Genomic DNA, 19899 nt, shown 5'->3' on the forward strand with positions numbered 1-19899 from the left:
TTCACTATCTTCCAGATTTATTTTACAGCAATTTAACTTACATTGATACATTTTATCATCCAGTCGAGCTGTTAAGAGCTGGTATTTGGCTTGGAGCTATGCATTGATGACGCTGAGTACTGGCATATCCTTGCCCATTTTTTTGGCCTTTCCCTCCCCTTCCAACTTTCCCCCATTTTTATGGAGTTGCATGCCCTTTCCCAAGTAACTGGGATTAATGCATGTGGCTAAGTGGTGAGAGGTGGCAGTCAGTTTTGAGGGGGAGGAGGCTTGATATCAGGGCCTAGCCTAACACTGGCCTCACTTGATGATCATACACATGGTTGTCAGTAGGAATCTCTAACTCACAATCATGAGCTGCAGCCCCAGCTAAGATTTACTCCCTTTATTCTTTTATTAAAAAAATTAATTTGTTCTGGGGAGATGGGTGTCACTGGCAAGACTGTTGTTTCTTGCCCATCCCTAGCTGGTCTTTGATGATGGGGATTGGCTTTCTTGTTGAATTGCTGGTATTGGTTTGATACAACTGAGTATGTTGCTAGGTCACTGTAGACGGTGGTGAATTGTCAGCCAACATGTTGGTGAGAGACTGGAGGTCACATATAAGAAAGACAAGATGGCTTCCATTCAGAGATGGCTGGTTTCCTTCCCTAAATGCCATTAGTGAACTGGTTAGCTTTTATGACAATCCAACAGATTCAAATCATTTTTACTGGCACCAACTTCTTATTCCAATTCTCAAACTGATCTTCAGGGCCACTGGGGTTAAAACACAGTAACCTCAGACTCCATGCCCTTTTTGGAGTAAAGCAATATGGCCATTCTAGTACTGATGCAAAGTCATTTGCTAAACACCAGCATAAACCTTGCAGTATGATTCAGGAGGCTCACAAATGCACTTTTAGGCACACTGTATGATTTACTGCTCACACCCAACACATGGCTTTGTGGCGGGGTTGGGGGTTAGTGTAGGGTGACTCTTATTGGAATATTGGATGTGGAGTTCAAATCCCATTGCAGAGACTTGAGTGAAACATCTTGGATGACAATCCCAGTGCAGCACTGAGAGAATGCTGCACTCTCAGAGGTGCTATCGAAGGCCCTATCTGCCTTCTTAGTTCCCATGGCATCAAATGTATTTTGAAGAAGATTAGCAGAGAACATTCAGTTAAAAAAAAGCTCATCATTATCAAATTGTTCTTTGTGACATCTTTGCTGTGTGCAAATTGGTGGTTCCATTTCTATAATAACAGCAGTGATTGCAATTCAAAAATATTTAATTAGCTATAAAATGCTATGGGATGTCTTGAGGTCAAGAAAGCCACTATATAAATACAAGTTGTTTCTTTTCTTTATGAGACAGAAGTCTCATATCAGGGAGATAATCAATATTTTCTTTTACTGGTATACAACTTCCATTCAAGCATCCTGGTTTAAGAAGAGAAGGGGAGGGGATGAATATATTTGGATTTTCAAAAATCATTCAAAAAGTTGTCACGCAAGAGGTTATTGCATAAAATTCGGCCTCAAAAGATTGGGGATAATATATTAGCATGGATAGAGATTTAATTAATGGATACAAAACAGAGTAGGAACAGACAGACCATTTTCAGGTTGGCATTCTGTAACCAGTGGGGTACTGTAAGCATCGGTGCTTGGGCCTCAGTTATACGCAACCTACATCAAGGGGACCAAATAAATATATTGATAAGTTACATACATAGTCTGGTCCCAATATCTGGTTTAGCAGCATTATGTAACCTCGATTTGAAAACTATCATAAATCAATTCAAGGTGGTGTGTATTCACTTCACAAATTGTAAAGGCCAAATGAACTTTTGCAGCAGTCATTTTCTAAAGGGTGGGGAAGCAGCAGCAACAGCTAAATTTCTTTATGCAGAGAGTTGTTAGAATATGGAAATGGCTGTCACAGGAAGCAGTTGAGGCAAATAGTTTTGTTGTTCTCAAAGATGAGTACATGAAAGAAAAGGGATTAGAAAGATAGGCTGAAAGGGTGAGATGAGATATATAGAGTGGGGGGAGCCTTGCTGTGCAGTATAGACACCAGCACAGGCAAATCAAAGAGTCATTACTGCACAGAAGAAGGTCATTAAGTCCAGGCCAGAGTAACGTGAGTTCAGGCTAACTCACTAGGACTTGAACTCAGGACTTACCAGGTTAAATGCCTTTGGTTTAAGTACTCCTGGATAACTTCATGAAGCCACAGTGCTAGATACCAAAGGCTCTGTTTCTCTGTTGCATGTTCAATGTAATTCTATGTAACCAGCATTTATGTAGTCCTTTAATGTAACTGAAAATCCCAAGATGTTTCACATGAGCATGGCAAAATCTTCCAGAATTCCCCACATTCTAGAACAATTACCATACATTAGAAGGTAGAAAATGTAATCCCACTATTCAAGAAAAGAGAGGGAGAGAAAACAGTGAAATCTTAGCAAGTTAGCCTGGAATTAATGCAGGGAAAATACTGGAATCTCCAGTTAAAAGGACGCGGTATCAGGACAACTAGAAAATCATAACATGATAGGGTGAAACATGGATTTATGAAAGGGAAACCATGTTTGAAAAATCTGTTCAAAGCTTCTTAAAGTTGTAACTAGATGATTGAAGAAGAGACCTGGGCGTCCAATATATTTGAATTTTCAAGAAGCCACACAAGAGGTTATTGCATAAAATTGGGGCTCAAAAGATTGTGAATAATACATTAGCATGGGTAGAGATTTGATTAGCAGAGACAAAACAGAAAGTAGGAACAAACAGGCCATTTTCACGTTGACATTCTGTAACTAGTGGGGTATCATAAGGATTGGTGCTTGGGCCTCAGCTGTGTACAACCTACATCAGTAACATAGATGAGGGGACCAAATAAATGATCCCCAAATTTCATTTGTTTAGAAGATAGACTATTGATTTCATCATTTGCCCAGGTCCCAGATCTCGCTGCACCATTACTAATTCCCATTTGCAGTAATTTGCATCAAAAATGGAATTGGAGCTGAAGGGCAAGGGAAAACAAAAATCCAACTCATGGCACTTGCTGTGAGATATCCCGCTTCAGCAGATTCTGGTCCAAAATTTGTATCCAATTTATTGACGACACAAAGCTAGCTGGGAAAATACCGCAAAGAGGCTGCAAATTGATATAGGCAAGTTAAGTGAGAATATGGCACATGGAATACAATGTGACAAAGTGTGAAGTTATCCACTTTGGTAAGAAAAACAGAAAAGCTGAATAATTCTTAAAATGCGAGAGACTGAGAACTGTTGGTATTCAAAAGGACCTGGCTGTCCTGGTATATGAATCACAGAAAGTTAACATGCAGATGCAGCAAGAAATTAGGAAAGAAAATTGTATGTTAGCTTTTATTACAAAGGAATTGGAATATAAGCGTTCAAACGTCTTGCTGCAATTACAAAGGGCCTTGGTGAGACCACACCTAGAATACTGCAGACAGTTTTGGTCTCCTTACCAAAGGAAGGATATACTTGTTCTGGAAGGCATGGGCAAAGAGGATTACTAGACTGGTTCCTCGGATGAGTGGATTGTCCTACGGGGAGAGATTGAGAAGACTAGGCCTATGTTCCTGAGAATTTAGGAGACTAAGAAATAAACTCATTGAAACATAAAACATTCTTAAGAAACTTCACAGGATCGGGGATGTGAGGATATTTTCCCAGTCTAGAACATGGGTCAGTCTCAGAATGTGGGGTCCACCATTCAGCCTGAAATGTTGAGAAATGTCTTCACTCCGGGGGTTGCATATCTTTATAGTTCTCTATCCAGAGAGCTGCAGATGCTTGGTTGTTGAGTATATTCAAGGCACAGTTTGATAGGTTTTTGGAAACTAAGGGAATTTAGGCATGTGGGAAGAACAGAAAGATGGAGTTGGAAAAGAAGATCAGCCACGCTTTTATCAAATGGTGCAGCAGTCTCGAAGGGATGAATGGCAAAATCCTGGTCCTATTTCTTAAAATCTGACACCGAGCCTCATAAAGGGATTTAGGGCAACTGGCCAAAAACTTGGTCCAAGAGGTAGGGTTTAAATCACGTTATATGGGAGGAGAAGAAGTTAGAAGAACTCAAGAATTCTGAGTGACTAAAGGAGGCCAAGAAAGATGGATTTAGAAGAAATGTCTGAAGGTGTAGGGATAATGTGGAAAGACAGAGGGTTTTAGGAAGGAAATGATGATGGCTACCAACCATTTTAAGCTGGGCTGTGGTATACTGTGGGTTCAATGGGCAGAGTACTGCATACAACTGGATGCAGTGATACTGCAGTGGCTACCATTAGGTCAGTACCTGTACAGTGCAATGCTTAGTTATACTGTTGATTGCACATCACTGCGATTAGCACTTATATCACCTATTTCTGGAGCAGGCCATTTTTCAATATCTGGAGAGCTTAAAGTCTGCACCCTTGCAATCTCCTAACTTTAGATCCAGTGAAAATTGAGCTCAGGGAGACCCAACAGACTCCCTGGTCATTTCCTAATGTGTTGGGAGACCCCTTGGGTTTGGTTCACAAGGGAGCTGGTTCCTAAGCTCTACCACCCCTTTTACATTGGTAGTGCTTTCGTAATCAATTCATATCAACACAACAATATTTAATGGTTTATATTTCAACTTTAGCAAGTTCCCACTTTGCTGCAATGCTGATGTTGGAACCAAACACTACTCTAGAGGTTGAGGGCACATGGAGGAGACAAGTTCACACTAGTTTGACTGTGAATGGTTTTACAACAGGGTTTAACAGTGCACACGGCATCCTTCAACCTCCTGAGCCTGGAGCTCACGAATAACAGCTCACATTTATATAGTACTTTTTCATACAGAGATATGAAAAGAACACGGTGGGCATCTTGCAAGGGAAAAGGGGAGACCTTAGTATAGGGAACTGGAAGCATGGTCAATGAAGATGGGTTTTGGGGAGTTTTAGTGAAAACAGGAAGAGAGGTGGCATAGGAGGAGGGAATTGAGTAGATTAGGGAGAGGTGGTGGCATTGTGATATTGTCACTGGATTAGTATTCCAGAGACCCAGGATAATATTCTAGTGACCCAGTTTGAATCTCACCATGGCAGATGATGAAGTTTGAATTCAATAAAAAATTGGAATTAAAAGTCTGGTGATAACTATTTTGCTGATTGTCATAAAAATCCACCTGGCTCACTAATGCCTTTTAGGGAAGGCAATCTGCTGTCCTTACCTGGTCTGCCCTATGTATGACTCCAAGCCCACATCAATGTGGATGATTCTTAAATGCCCTCTGAACCAGGGCAATTCGGGATGGACAATAAATGCTGGCCTAGCCAGTGAATGAATTTTGAGAAAAAAAGAGAGGTGAAGCATAACTAGCTTCTAATGTGGACTAGGAGGTCTAGTGTTTTTTTTTAAGCTTTTCACCAGAGATTACAAGAAAGTTAAAGATTCACTCAATTATGCTGTTGTAAGCACCCCAGGAAATGTGAAAAGCAATGATTTAGCTGCTAAAACTTCAATGGTAAGATGAATGGAGTAGGGTAAGATCGTTTTAAGTGCAGAGTGACATCCGGTGACAAATTCACATGAGCTCCTGCAGTTCTAACAATACAAGTACCATATAAAAAAAATGGCAGGCAATGAAATGACAGGTTTCTAAAACAAATGATCTGGTCATTATCTCATTGCTGTTTGTGGGAGCTTACTCTGTGCAAATTGGCTGATGTGTTTCTCACAGTACAACAATGACTACTCTTCAAAAGTATTCCCAATGGAGGTAAAGTGCTTTGGGACATCCTGAGATCACGCTGTAGAAATGCAAGTACTTCCTTTTCTTTCCAAATGAATCTGATTAATATAAAATCACAGTTGTAACCTTGCTAATACATTGCATGTGTCTGACAATTTCACTGGAATTAATTTCTGGGACTTCACTTCTCTGTTTATATCTATCTAAATGTGCAAGTATATGAATGCATGTATATAAATTTGCAAAGCCAATGAGTGAATACTTGCAACTGTTCAAGCGTGACTGCCAGCAAGTGCTTGTGTACCTGCTGTTGGAATGTGAGGGTGAGCGACTGAGTTCATGTTTGTGTGTGTGTCCATTTTGCAAGAGAGAGTCCGTGCTAGTTAAGTGCTCACAATTATTTGTGTGTGTCTGTGAATATGATGTATGTGCTTATCCGACAGTGATTGTGTGTTTTGCTTGTGTGTAAGGGCGTCTGTGTTTATATATGAATAACTTATGACATGACATATGCTAACTGAAGTGTGTTGTGAGGAACAGATGACTTCAGTTCCCAAAGCTGTCTACCACTGGGGATTTTCCACACCTCATGTCTGGAGACTAATTGGTGGAAATTGACTGCAATCATTACTTGACAATTCCATTATAATTATGTGATAACCAGGATGGTTGAAGGCAAACTAGATGGACCTTGGTGTTTTGCCATCGACATTCCTATGCATGTGTGTATGGATGCCTGTGTGCATTTGCACATCGTTGCCAGTGTTGCAATTGTATGTAACATTTGTGGCTGGGTGCCCGTGCATTCTGATGAGCACTGTGTCTACTTGTTGTGCATCCGTGATAATTGTCTTGTTTTCAATCCCAACATGCTCGGATTAAAATAGGATCAGCACAAATTTCCCCTTCTCTTTGCCTCGGTGTTTTAGAGCTGCTACCTCGAGCAGTGCTCAAACCATGAGTCTAAGAATCACACAAACGCCCAAAATGTATAACAGGATATCAATGACAGGAATATAAAATGGTAGGAAGGACAGAACGTCAACTGAGAAAAGCCAACTAAAACAAAACTGTGGCAATTATAGCAAAGCCGGGAGAGAATTCCGTGAATTCTTCAAGTCTTCAAGTGAATACAATTATGAAACAAGTTATGAAACAATATTTGAGGGTGCTAGCACCTGTACGTATAAATACAATTTAACAAGGTGTGTGGATCTTTTTTAAAGGTCGTTTAACGCGTTGAATTCATACGAATGGGATACAACAAGCGGAATTTCATGTTGGTTCAAAAATATAGAATTTATAAACATAGATGTCCAGGACAACTCACGTCCTGAACGATTCCAATCCCCTGCCCAGTTTCTCGCCACCTTTCACAGTGAGGTTCCGATTTTGGAAAATAATCCACCGGCCAGGATCGAGAGTGAAATCCAACAGGACCATTTATGCCAGGTGATTTTTTTTTTTCTCTCTCTCTCTCTCTCTTTAAGCATAAATCAGCCCCATCCCGATCAAAGATGCCAACACAAACGCGATGAAGTATGGATCCGCTACATTTTACAACATTCTGTTACAGTTATCGCGGAAACATGATCCAATGGCGCCCCCTGACTTCCACAGTAAATCCCACCTCCAGTAAATCCTGGCTCTTTCAGACGTGGAGCTTAGCAGACAAGGAGGCGTTGCAGTTGTTTTATTTCAGTCATTTGCTCCTCTATTTATGGACTTGACTTATTTTACTTTCCTGAGGCCATTTTTCTCAACCTCCTCCCTCCCCGTATACACCTGGAGAGTACACTCCGTGATATTATCCTCCCAGCACTTAACACCTAGTCATCATATTCTTGCTTGCAACCCACTGTTTATATATGCACATATATTTCTGTGGTTTCCCTTTGCTTATTTCAAACTGATCAAAAGAATTTGCATTTGGAGAGCACCTTTCACGCCCCAGGAGGCCCCAAAGTACTTTGAAAAACTTTGGAAGTGCTGTCACTTATCATGTAGGAAAATTGGCAACAGGGTAACCAACTCTTAAGACATAAAATAAGGGACCACCGTGGGTTGGGGGTGGGGGTGAGGTGACAGTAAGATTGGGCTAGGAGGATGGTGATAACCTAGGAGATGGGTGGGTGTGTGTTTGTGTGTGTGTGTGTGTGTATGTGGCTTCTAGTCACCATAAGAGCTTACAAGCTGTCCTGTGGAGTCTTATCTCTCTGCTGGCTGACTCACAGACGTGCAGTCCGGCTGGAGTCATTCCAACCAGGCAAGTGGGGAGTATTCCATCACACTCCTGACTTGAGCCTTGTAGATGGTGGACAGGCTTTGGGGAGTCAGGAGGTAAATTACTCCCTGTGGAATTCCCAGCCTCTGACCTGCTCTTGTAGCCACAATATTTATAAGACTGGTCCAGTTTCAGTTTCAATATGAACCCAGTGAGTTTGTAATGCCTTTACAACAAAATTATGATATTTATATAGCATCTTTAATCCAATAAAACAAAAATATGAAATTTACATAAATTTAAACTCTGTTGCCTATATCCAAAATTGCACTAAGCCACATTCAACCACCATCTGTGACCACTAACCTACACTGTCTCCAGTTCTGGTATCATCTCAATTTTAAATATTTGGAGGACAGGAATATTTCAGCATTATGGGGTAAGGGGAGTGAAGCTGAACTAACTGGACAGCTCTTTCAAAAAGCTGGCACAAGCATGAAAGGTCAAATGGCCTCCTTCTGCACTATGTGATTCTATGAAATGTACCAGGACAATGTTAAAGCATGTTGGCAGTTAATGTCTTGTCAACAGCATTGTTAAGTCTTGTTAATGTCATGCCAATTATATTGTTCAACTTAAAAGAAATGGGTGATGGCTATTAATTGTTCTTGAGCACGTATAAATAGGAGAAAGCTGGGTCACTGGGTGGAGTGGGAGGAGAGCTGTGAGACTGAACAAGTCAATAAACTCAATAAATGAAAGCTTTGTGTCTTGGTTTCAGCTTCACCAATCGGCTTGGATCCTGTTAGCATTGGCTATTGGCAGTTGTGCTTTCAACCATCCAGGGCCAGAGTCCTGGAACTCCTTTATGAAATCTCTACATTTATTTCCCTCTCTCTCCCTTTATAAAGCTTTTCAAATCCCATCTCTTTGACCAAACATTTGATCACCTGTCCTAATATCTCCTTACGTGGCTCAGTGTCATTTTTTTTTGTCTGATAAGGCTCCTGTGAAGCACGTTTGGACATTTTACTACATCAGTGGTGCAATATAACTGCATGTTGGTTTGTGTGAATTTAAATCATTACCAATACAACTAAGTATACCCAACAGCAATTTTGTTAGATTAATAACATAAACTTGCAGGAATGGACAAGAGAAATAGACTGCCTAATACCATTTGTCATGTAAAATACACCACAGTAATTTGAATTCTTGTCAGTGAAAGGCAATTAGCAGAGTCTGGGGTATAACCTTAGGCCTAAGCAAATTATATATATTCCCAGTGAGTTAGTCAATTGCTATTTGTTTATTTTCAAATACACTGTCATCATCCAAATAGGCATCTTTTCATATCTGAGGGAGGGAACTTTTCACTAATGATCCATTTTGCTTTAATAGACCATGTATAAACACAATTAGTAGTCAGGGAGAATTTAAAATAAGTAAGAGTGGAGTAGGGGATGCAATATTAGATGCTATGAATGCGTTCAGGGGTCTGGAAAATTACAAAATGGTCCTTGAGGGAAATATCACTGCTGAATTGAAACAAGTGAGGTTCATGAATACATTTAAACAGTGAACTGATCGTCCCTTGCTGAGTCAAAGGGTAAAGGAACTCCACATGCACTAGTGACCCAAACAGATCGGAGCTCTGCCTTCGATTCTCAGTCTCTGCATGGGGATATCTGCCTCCATTAAACTGCTCAATAACGTTTTGCAGCACCCTATTGGGTTAGGGAAAATCATCAGCCAAGTTTCCTGTTATGCAGCCAGAAACCCACTGCCCTCACTTAAAAAGTACATGTACACGGGTGACAGGCAAAAGCCAGATTTGGGCTCCCAGCTGCAATGCCTTCCAAGGTAAAAGACTGTGCGAGCCCTGGTCCGAGCACAAAAAATGCCAAGATACCGGAGAGTGATGAAGTGACTATGAACGCATCCCAGCACCCTCAGGACAGTAGAGAAAGTTGGGGAAAACAAAAGGTGGACTTGTAGTTGGCATTGTTATTATTCCTGCAATAAATACTCTGATTCTTTAAGGGCATTACTCATCTTTCGTTATCCAGTTTGAGCACATGCTAGTGTCACTATGAGGTGGGTTCAGATTTGCAATAACCTTCATTCCATAATGAATGAAGCCAAAGGACTATCTGCATTGGCTCATTGTGTCCTTTTGCATTGAGTTCACAAGGGTTGAAATTTGAAAGTTTAAAGTTAACGTCAATGGTGATCAGTCTCACCATCTTAATTCCTTTAATTCAAACAAAGGCTCTGAGTTTGAAAATGTCCTGGGCTGCTGCAGGCCATGCTGGGTAGATTTCTGCATTTGTGTTCTCATGTGATCAGCTTCTCCTGACTAAATTTGCTTGAATGGTCACATTAATTCTTCCCTGTCCCTTTGAAAAGTGTCTGCACTAGTATAACATAACAACAGCACCAATCTGTCCTGGCCTTAGTTCAGAGAGTAGCATTTTCACCTCAAAATCAGGAGATCATGGGTCTGTTTCATGAGAATTGAGCATCTAATCCAGACTAAGGGTTCCAGTGCAGTACGGAAGGACTGACAGTACTGTGCTGTCAGAGTTGCCATCTTTATGAACTGAAATTAAACCGAGGCCATGTCTATAGTGTTGGGTGGATATAAAATATGTCATGGCATTATTTCAAGTAAGACATTTGGGGGAGATGGTGGCATAGTGTTAATGTTACTGGGCTAGTAATGCTTAGGCTAATTCTCTGGCGGTATTGGTTCAGATCCCTCCATGGCATTTGGTGGAATTTAAATTCAATTAATAAACCTGAAATATGAAGATAGTCTCAGTAATGTTGACCATAACAACTATTATTAAATTGTCATTAAAAAAAAACGTCCGGTTCACTAATGCCTTTTAGGGAAGGAAGTCTGCCATCCTTTCCTGGTCTGGCTTGCTTGTGTCTCCAGACCCCTATCAAGGTGGTTGGCTCTTAACTGTCCTCCGAAATGGCCACTCAGTTCAAGGACAATTAGGGATGGCAACAAATGCTGGCTTTGGCAGTGATGCTCACATTCAGTGAAAAGAACAGAAGAGTTGTCCACAATGTTCTGACCAAAATTTATTCCTCAACAAACATCACAGAAAAACAGATGATCTGGCTATGCTCAATTTAGCTGTCCCTACATTACAACAGTGAATATACTTCAAACGTAACTTCATTGGCTATTGAAGCACCTTGGGATCTTCCCAAGCTTGTGCTATATATAGTTATCTCTTCTCATGTTTATTGGAATGTAGACCTGTCTCTCTTCCCTCCTGCTTTACACAGCAGGAACGAGAAGTGAAATTGATCACTGCATTGAAGCATTTTACTAATATTACTCTCCAGTTTATAGTTACTGATTAAGTTTAGTTGAATAGTTTGTGGAAATAATCATTTCTCACTGTTTGATTCTTGATTCACTCTGGGTAAAACTATGACCTGTTGTGATTTTTGTGATCCCAGGAACAATCCTAAAAAGTGTAGCCTGCAGCAGCATGCTGACACTAACCCTTAAAGCACCGCAACAGGATTACTCAATCCCCTATTTTAACTGAGGCATTTAGTCTACATTACTCAGATACACAAATCACTGAAAATAACAATGTGGTTTAATAAGGCGAAAAAAATTGCGACCCAAGCACTGGGGTTCATATCGAAAGGGATTAACTTGATTAGCAGAAAATTTATATTAAACTTATATAGAGTCTTGGCTGGTGGTTTTGTGGTGCAATGGGTAGTTTCCATGCCTCTAAGCCAGAAACTCTGAGTTCAAATTCCACTCCAGGACTTGATGGCCAAGCATCCATACTGGGGCAAGTAGGTTGAGTATCAATTTGTAAATTCTTCCAACGCATACCAATGGCAGGTGGTAAGAGTGGGAGAGATTGCTAGGCAGCCATGTGATGGAATGAAAATTGGAGTCTCTGCTATTGCCATCCATAGCTCCTAGCTATAGCATGCATGTAAAAGTTTATGTTGTCGTTGGCCATCTGGCCCTGGAGTGGGACTGGAACCTAGAGCTTCTGCCTCAGAGGTAGGGGCACTATCCATTGTACCACAAGACCACCAACCAAAGTTCTCTACAAGTTTAATATAACTTTTCTGCTAATCAAGTCTATCCCTTTAGAACGCTCATTGGCTGGATGGCCTATGTGGATCAGACTGATGCTAACAGCATGGGGTTAAATTCCTGTTCTGACTGGGTTGGATTCAGGACCTGTCTCCTTGCTCTACCTATAGTTGTGTTGCTGTGGGTCAGAACTGACTTCGGGTAGAGAACTGCAGAAGAAGGAATTTGGTTATAGCATATGCGGGAAACGGTGCACAATTCTCATCTCAACATTATGAAAAGTACATAGATGCTCTGGAGCAGGTTTACTAGAACTATATCAGAACTGAGAAGATTATACCTGTCAAGAAAGATCAAACAAGATGGGTCTCTTTTCTCTCTTTTTTGGGGTTAAATGTCCTGTTTTTGCATTGTTACTTTGTAACTTTATAATGCATCGCTGATCACACTTTCAATTAATGTCACTTCAGTGTGGCCAGAACTGAAGAAAACTCTTGTGCCTAATGGATTCAAATGGATGCTAGCAGTACAAAAATAAGATATTATGCTATATAAAACACTGGTTAGATCCCAGCTGGACTTTTATGTCCAATTTTGGGCACCGCTATTGAGGAATAATGTCAAGGCCTTAGAATGGCTGTAGGTGAGATTTACTAGAATGGTACCATGGATGAAAGATTCAGTATTTGGAAAGAGTACAGAAATTAGTGTTTTTTTCTTGCAGAGAAAGTTAAGGGGAAATTTATTCGTGGCATTCAAAACCATGAAGGGTTATGATAGAGTAAATAAGGACACAGATTTAAGGTAATTGGCAAAAGAGCCAGAGACGGGATTAGGAAAGTAATTCTTTTTGCAATGAGTTGTTGTGTTCTGAAATGGGTAGCTGATAGGTTGGTGGAAGCAGTTTCAATAATAACTTTCAAAAGGGAAATGGATCAATACTGAAGGAAGAAAAAATTCACAGGACTGTGGGGAAAGAGCAGGAGAGTGGAACTAATTGTGTAACTCTTTCAAAAAACTGACACAGACACAATTAAATGCTCACCCCCATGGCAGGCAGAAGGGCATTTAATTGGGTGGGAGGGTGGGGAACTGGCTCTCTTCCTGCCTCTGCCCCAATTAAGTCTGTGGCAAGGAAGATAGTGGATGGCCTTCTAGTCCCGCTGCCATATGAAGTCTGTCAGTGGGCATTGAATGTCACTTAAGGGCCTTATCCCGCTGATGCTGGTATTCACCCAGTGGTGAATGGAGAACTTGAGGTGCAAGAAACCTGAAAAGCAAACTCTGTCAAGGTTGCTTTTAGGCTTCCAGGGGCTGGAGTGGAGTGGGGTGGGGGGGTTCCTTGTTCATAGGCACTCTGTGCCTGATCGAGGGGCCTGGCATCAGGAAGGTGGACCCGCGGAGAGTCAACCCCTGCCCTTGTTGCTGACCTCCCTTCCCCCTCCCCTATAACTCCCACTCCACGATAGTCCCCCCCAGCCATCACTCACCTGTGGCCCAGGATGCTTACCGAGTCTGGACCTCAGGTGGGTGCATTACCAGTGGCAGCCACCGCCTCCCTGGTGGCGCTGCCAAGCAACAAAGATCTGCAGGCCTCTGATTACAAGGCAGCTATTGATGGGCTGGACTTCCAACTTCTGGGGCCCTTGATCCCAGAGAAGTCCATCACTGCCCAGGTAAGTGCCTGCTTGAAACTTAGTGTGGCTGGCTTTCCTGAAAAGTGATGATGTGGGGCTCTTGCCGGCTCTGTAGTTAAATTCTGCCCAATAAGTCAAATGATCTGTGCTGTATGATTCTATGGTTCTGACATTTAATACATTATCTGCTGCTACACTGGACCATTTAAAAAATTAAAATGCAAACCAAGAACCAATAAGTTGTTCTCAGCTAATTTCTCCAGTGATCGTGTAATATTCACCAAGCTCTCTGGGTGCATTCAACTGTACATGTGTAGGATTTTGCTTTCTCCTGATTTGACAGCTGTCGTACTAGCTTAGTGCTGCTTTCTCTGGATGGAAAGACATTATGAACAAAATTTGTGCTAGGCCAGATGTAGTCTTGCTTCCTACAGATGTGTCCCAGATGTAAAGCTCTTTCATTGTATATTAGCACGGTGAAATACACTGGGCCCATTAACAGATATAATTCAGGAATGGAAATAACTGGCTAGGACAGAGGAGAAAGTAATGGTATTACTATTACAGGACAACTCCCTCACCTTTATTACAAAGAAGAGGAAAGCTAGTTGCCATTGCTTTACTTGTAAATACGCACAGTTGCAGCAGTGTGTACCATCTACAAGGTGCACTGCAGGAATTGACCAAGGCTCCTTAGACAGCACCTTCCAAACCCACAACTGCTACCATCTAGAAGGACAAGGGCAGCAGATAGGTGGAACACCACCACCTGGAAGATCCCCCCCCAAGTCACTCACCAGCCTGACTTGGAAATATATCGCCGTTCCTTCACTGTGGCTGGGTCAAAAACCTGGAACTCCCTTCCTAACGACACTGTGGGTGTACCTACACCACATGGACTGCAGCTGTTCAAGAAGGCAGTTCACCACCACCTTCTCAAGGGCAATTAGGGATGGGCAATCAATGCTGGCCAAGCCAGCGAAGCCCACATCCCTTGAGTGAATAATTAAAAAAAATAAATTTACAAAACCAATACTAGTTTGAAATTATGATGTGTGATATTAGTTTCAAAGCCCCAGTTCTGATGAAGAGTCATACTGAATTTGAAATGTTCATTCTGTTTCTCTTTCCATAGGTGCTGCTACACCTGCTGAGTTTTTCCAGCATTTTCTGTTTTTATTTCAGTATCCACAGTATTCTGCTTTTATTATAGGTGCGTGATAATAGGTTGCTTAATGTATTTGTATCATATTTCTCTGGTCTCTGTCTTATTTTAAATCAGTTGACGCCTCTATTGAGAGAGGCGGGGGTTCGGGGGGGCGGAAGAATTTGATATGAACCTATTCTCAATCAGACAAAAACATTGCACAGTGTAATTTCCAGTTAATAACCTCCAGTAGGCTTTGATTTGATTTTTTGCTTCCATTTTCCTTTGCTTATGTGAGACTTTGTTTTGGCCCAGCTCATTTCCTTTGCCTGAACGCAGGAATGTTGGAAGTTCAAAGCTGCGTCAACCAGAAAGTGAAGTAATGGTTATTGTGTTGAGTGAGGCTTCTCATGACAGTTGTCCATCACTCACTTATCTATCCCTTCAGATACTGTTGCTTTCGGAATTTTCTGTTGGCATTTCTGCACTTGATTCAGTTTTGGTCAATCCACAGCTATTTTTTTTTTCTTTTGTCCTCATTTTATTCCATTTATTTTTGTCATTTCTCTGATCCTTGCCGCAAAACCCCATCGTATCCATTCTTCCCTGAATTCATTTCCATGCTATTTCATTGAGAAGAATCCTATTGCCTCGCAAATTCCTTAACTGGTTCCATCCCATTGGTTGACACGACTACTTATAATCCATTTTGTTCAAATATCTTGGCTTTCCCTTTCCCTGCTTTATCTGTCTTGCCTCTCATTTCATCAGACACTGGCTAAACCAGGACATTTGGCTGGCAGGTGGAAAACATCATGAAACATGGCTTACAGGAACAGTGGACACACCAAGACAAGTGGGAGGGGTAGAATTTTAAGTTACTATCCAGGCGATGTTGTGAGTTGGCCTTGTGAGTTGTAGAAACTATTTGATTTCTTTTAGATTCATCTGGCAGCAAATCTACATTAGTCTTAGGTTTGGGTGGAAAGTGAATCTATGGAGTGATAATGGAAGAAATGGAAAACAAGATAGTCACAGAATAAAATGATTAAGTGCTTGTTTAATGCAGCAGAGTCGGTGTGGATTGAGGTGATGAGCAGAAAAGGGAAGAATTTTGTTCTGAGGAAAGGATAGATAGAGAAACGCTGTTGAAAATAAAAGATCAGGGCTTGTGTTTTCCCAGTTCAGTCGCAATCCTGACCTTGGCCTCAATTTTTGATCGCTAACCCTGAAGAGGCTGTGGCAGGATGTCGCTTGCGATCTGAGGCAACTTGTGGCCAGCTAAGAAGCTGCTCTGAAACCCCCATCCAATTAAGGAAAGCATGCAGCCCAGTGAAGTGGGAGACCCAGTGGGGGAGGTCCCTCACATCTCTGGCTGGGAGCTCTGCCGGGAGGAATGCAAGTTGTTAAGGCAGGCAGGAGACACCAAGGGCCCCTCAAAATGGAAGCGTTCTCTGCAGGATTGCAAAAAGTATAATTCCCTCATGGCCACAACTGTCAAGCCATCAATCCAGAGTGGGAACCCCTCCACCTGATGGACTGTGGCCGTCGCATCCTAGTGGGTCCGTGCTGGGGTGAAAAAGAGGGGGCAACGATGGCCCCATCATGCCACCAGGAGGCTGCCTCAAGTAATGTGGCAGGCTCTGGCCTTAGCAGTGGGGCCCAGCCACCATCAGGAAGATCCATGTGGCAGTGGCATCTCTCCCCCCCAATTACCCCAATTATGGGCTAAATAGGCTACCTGCTGTTGCCAGGTGGGTAGACGTTGCGCACTCACTCTGCCTCCGGCAAGGTGGGTCAGATGTGGGAAGACATCAAGTTACCAACCAGGCTTGTTCTTTTTTGTTCTTGCACCTGGTCCCACTTCCTAATCCACCTCTTCAGCCTGGGAAAATTCAGTCCCAGATGTTAAGCGTAGGAGTTTTGGTAGCACAGATGTTGACACAGATTGGAGCAGAAGAAAACCTAAGGAAGGGCATATGGTTCTAGAGATGCTACAAGACTGTTATTGTTCTCAGTTTGTCAACCAACTAATAAAGGCCAAAGTTTTTCTGGATGTAAGCTTCATTAGTGAATAATGTTTGCTGGATTCTATCCCACTCCCTGGCAACTGTCTGAGACTGAACCAAACTGTTCACAACCTTGGTATCATATTGGGCCCTGAAATGAGCTTCCAGCCACATCATAACCACAAAGACCACTTACTTCCACCTTCATCCAACTCCACCCCTGCCTCAGCTCATCTGTTGTTGAAAGCCTCATTCATTGCTTTGTAATCTCGAGACTTAACTCGTCCACTGCCATCCTGGCCAGCTTTTCACACTCTGCCCTTTGCAAGCATGAAACTCTGCTGCCCTTATTCTAATTCAAACCAATTATTGTTCACCCATCACCACCATGCTCGCTGATCAAAACTGGATCTAAAATTTTCATCCTCCTTTTAAAACCCCTCTCTGGTCTCACCCATCCCTATCTCTATAATCTCCTCCAGTCCCACAACCCTTCCCAGATTTCTGCGCTCCTCGAATTCTTGCCTATTGAACATCCCCAATTTTGATTGGTCTACCATTGGTGTCTTCTTCAAAAGGTGGTTGAAGCAGAGCCCTTGAATATCTTGAAGGCAGGGTTAGATAGATTCTTGATAAGCAAGGAGGTAAAAGGTCATCAGGAGTAGGCAAGAATATGAGGTTAAAATCAGAGCAGGCGTGATCTTATTGAACGGTGGAGCAGACTTCAGGGGCCGAATGGTCCACTCCTGCTCCTAATTCTATGTTTGCAGGTACATATGTTTGTATGTGTGTACATACATTGTACATATGTGTGTTTGCCATGCCTTCAGCTACCATAGCCTGAAGTGCTGCAATTCCCTCTTAAACCTTTTTGTCCTTCTGCCTCTCTCCTAAAATAAAATGCTCCTTAAACTCTACCCCTCCGATGGAGCTTTTCTTCATCGGTCTTATTGGGCTGTAATTTCCAACCAGCGTCGGAAGGTGCTGACCCACAGGAATTAGAAGAAATAAATACACACCTGCCTGGTCTTGAAAATTGAGTTGCCTCTTCCGTCCGCTGGAGCTGCTTGGGGCCTGAAGTAAAAGAATCCTTGCAGGCTCCAGCGAAGCCTGGATCCAGCATGTTGAAGGAGGCTATGCTTCCTTTTTTACAGCACCTGCTGCTGTAAAGCAGATATGTTTAAAGGGCCAGAGAAAATGACAGGCCGGGGGAAGTAGATAGGATATATGGGTTGGGGGGGGGGGGGGGGTCTTCCGATGTCCGCAGGGAATGGGGGGGGGAATGTTCCTGAGGTCTGGGAGGGGGGTGTCCGTAGGTCTGTGGGGGGGTGGGGGGGAAGGGTGTGGTGGATGGTGGTGAGGTGTCCTGAGGTGTGGTGGGAGGGGTGGGCCAGAGGTCGGTGGGGGGGGTGGGGGGCTCTAGGTCTGGGTCCGAGGTCGGGAGTTGGGGGGGGGTGGTTGGAGTTCGGAGGTTGGTGGGGGGTGGTTTCTGGAAGTCGGAGGGGTCCGGATGTCGGAGGGGTAGGTAGGGGTGGTCAGAGGTTGGGAGGTCCAAGGTCAGGGCTGGGTGTCGGGATCCAAGGTTGGGGCAGGGGGGAGGTGGGGTTTTCGGAGGTCAGGGAGAGGAAGATGTACCAGGGGGTGGAGAGGAAGGTCTGGGATCGACTGGGAGAGGAAGAGGTGTCGGGGATGGGATGAGGTTGTGGGGGGAGGGGAAACGAAGCTGTCGGCGGGGATGTTGGGAGGGGTGGGAGCAAATACTGCGGGGGGGAAGGAGGAGGTAAGAGGGAGAAGACGGCAACAGGGGAGGTAGGTCTGAGGGGGTTGGAAGGTGTAAGAGAAGCAGTTTGGGCGGGAGGAGTGGGGAGAGGGGAGGGAGTCCAGGGGGGAGGAAGGAGTCCGGGGGGGGGAGGATGAAGTGCAGACAGGGAACGGAGTAAGGGTGGAGGAAGAACTAAGGCTGGAGGAATGAGTTGAGAAGGGGGAAAGTCTAAGGGTGGCGAAAGAAGTAAAGGTGTCTGAAGGTGTGAGGAAGGGGGGAAAGGAATAAGCTGGGGGGGAGGCATCTGGGGAGGGAAGCAGTTCGTGGGTGGGGGGGGAAGGATCCCGGAGTGGGGGGTTGTCCAGGTGAACGTGCAAGGACACTGATGAGTCCATGACTGCCTCCTGGGGAGTGAACTGAGGGTGGGTGTGATCTGAGGGAATGGTGAGAATGACCGAGGGCAGAGTGAGGCGATTGGGAAGGAAGGTGAGGGTTTGATGGTCAGTGGAAGGGACGGCGAAGGTAGTTGCCGGGGACTTGAAGGCAGACACGGACCCCAGGGGTGGGAAGAAGGAGGTCGGGGAGGTTAATGTGGATGGGGGTGGGATTTTCAGGATGGAAGGGAACATATACATTCACCTGGATATCCCTGAAAGAGAAGGTAAAAGCAAAAAACTGTGGATGCTGGAAATCCAAAACAAAAATAAAAATACCTGGAAAAACCCAGCAGGTCTGGCAGCATCTGCAGAGAGGGACACAGTTAACATTTTGAGTCCGTATGACCCTTCAACAGAACTAAGGAAAAATAGAAAAGAGGTGAAATATAAGCTGGTTTAAGGGGTGGTGGAACAGGTAGAACTGGATAGAGGGCCAGTGATAGGTGGAGATAACCAAAAGATGTCATAGACAACAGGACAAAGAGGTGTTGACAGTGGTGATATTAGCTAAGAAATGTGCTAATGGTGACATTAAAGGTAGAAAGTAGGACGAGCAAGGTACAGAAAGCCCTAGTGGGGATGGGGTGGGGTGAAGGGATCAAAATAGGCTAAAAGGTAGAGATTAAACAATGGATGGAAAAACATTTTAAAATAATGGAAATAGGTAGGAAAAGGAAGATCTGTATAAATTATTGGAAAAAAGGTGGGATTGGAAAGGGGGTGGGGATGTAGGAGAGACTTCATGATCTAAAATTGTTGAACTCAATATTCAGTCTGGAAGGTTGTGAAGTGTCTAGTGGGAAGATGAGGTGCTGTTCCTCCAGTTTGCGTTGAGCTTCACTGG

At 43.2% G+C, this 19899-nt stretch overlaps 1 protein-coding gene across 1 annotated transcript in view; it reads right to left on the reverse strand.

Moving 5' to 3' along the window:
* Window positions 1-7473, reverse strand: part of cdh8 (cadherin 8) — a 270165-nt gene extending 262692 nt beyond the window's left edge. The window contains exon 1 of the mRNA XM_041192408.1: window positions 7380-7473. The gene's annotated coding sequence lies outside the window, so the exon portion shown is untranslated. The remainder of the gene's footprint in view (window positions 1-7379) is intronic.
* Window positions 7474-19899: the final 12426 nt, after the last annotated feature.

This window comes from Carcharodon carcharias, chromosome 7 (genome assembly GCF_017639515.1).
Source record: "Carcharodon carcharias isolate sCarCar2 chromosome 7, sCarCar2.pri, whole genome shotgun sequence".
Lineage (NCBI taxonomy): Eukaryota > Metazoa > Chordata > Chondrichthyes > Lamniformes > Lamnidae > Carcharodon > Carcharodon carcharias.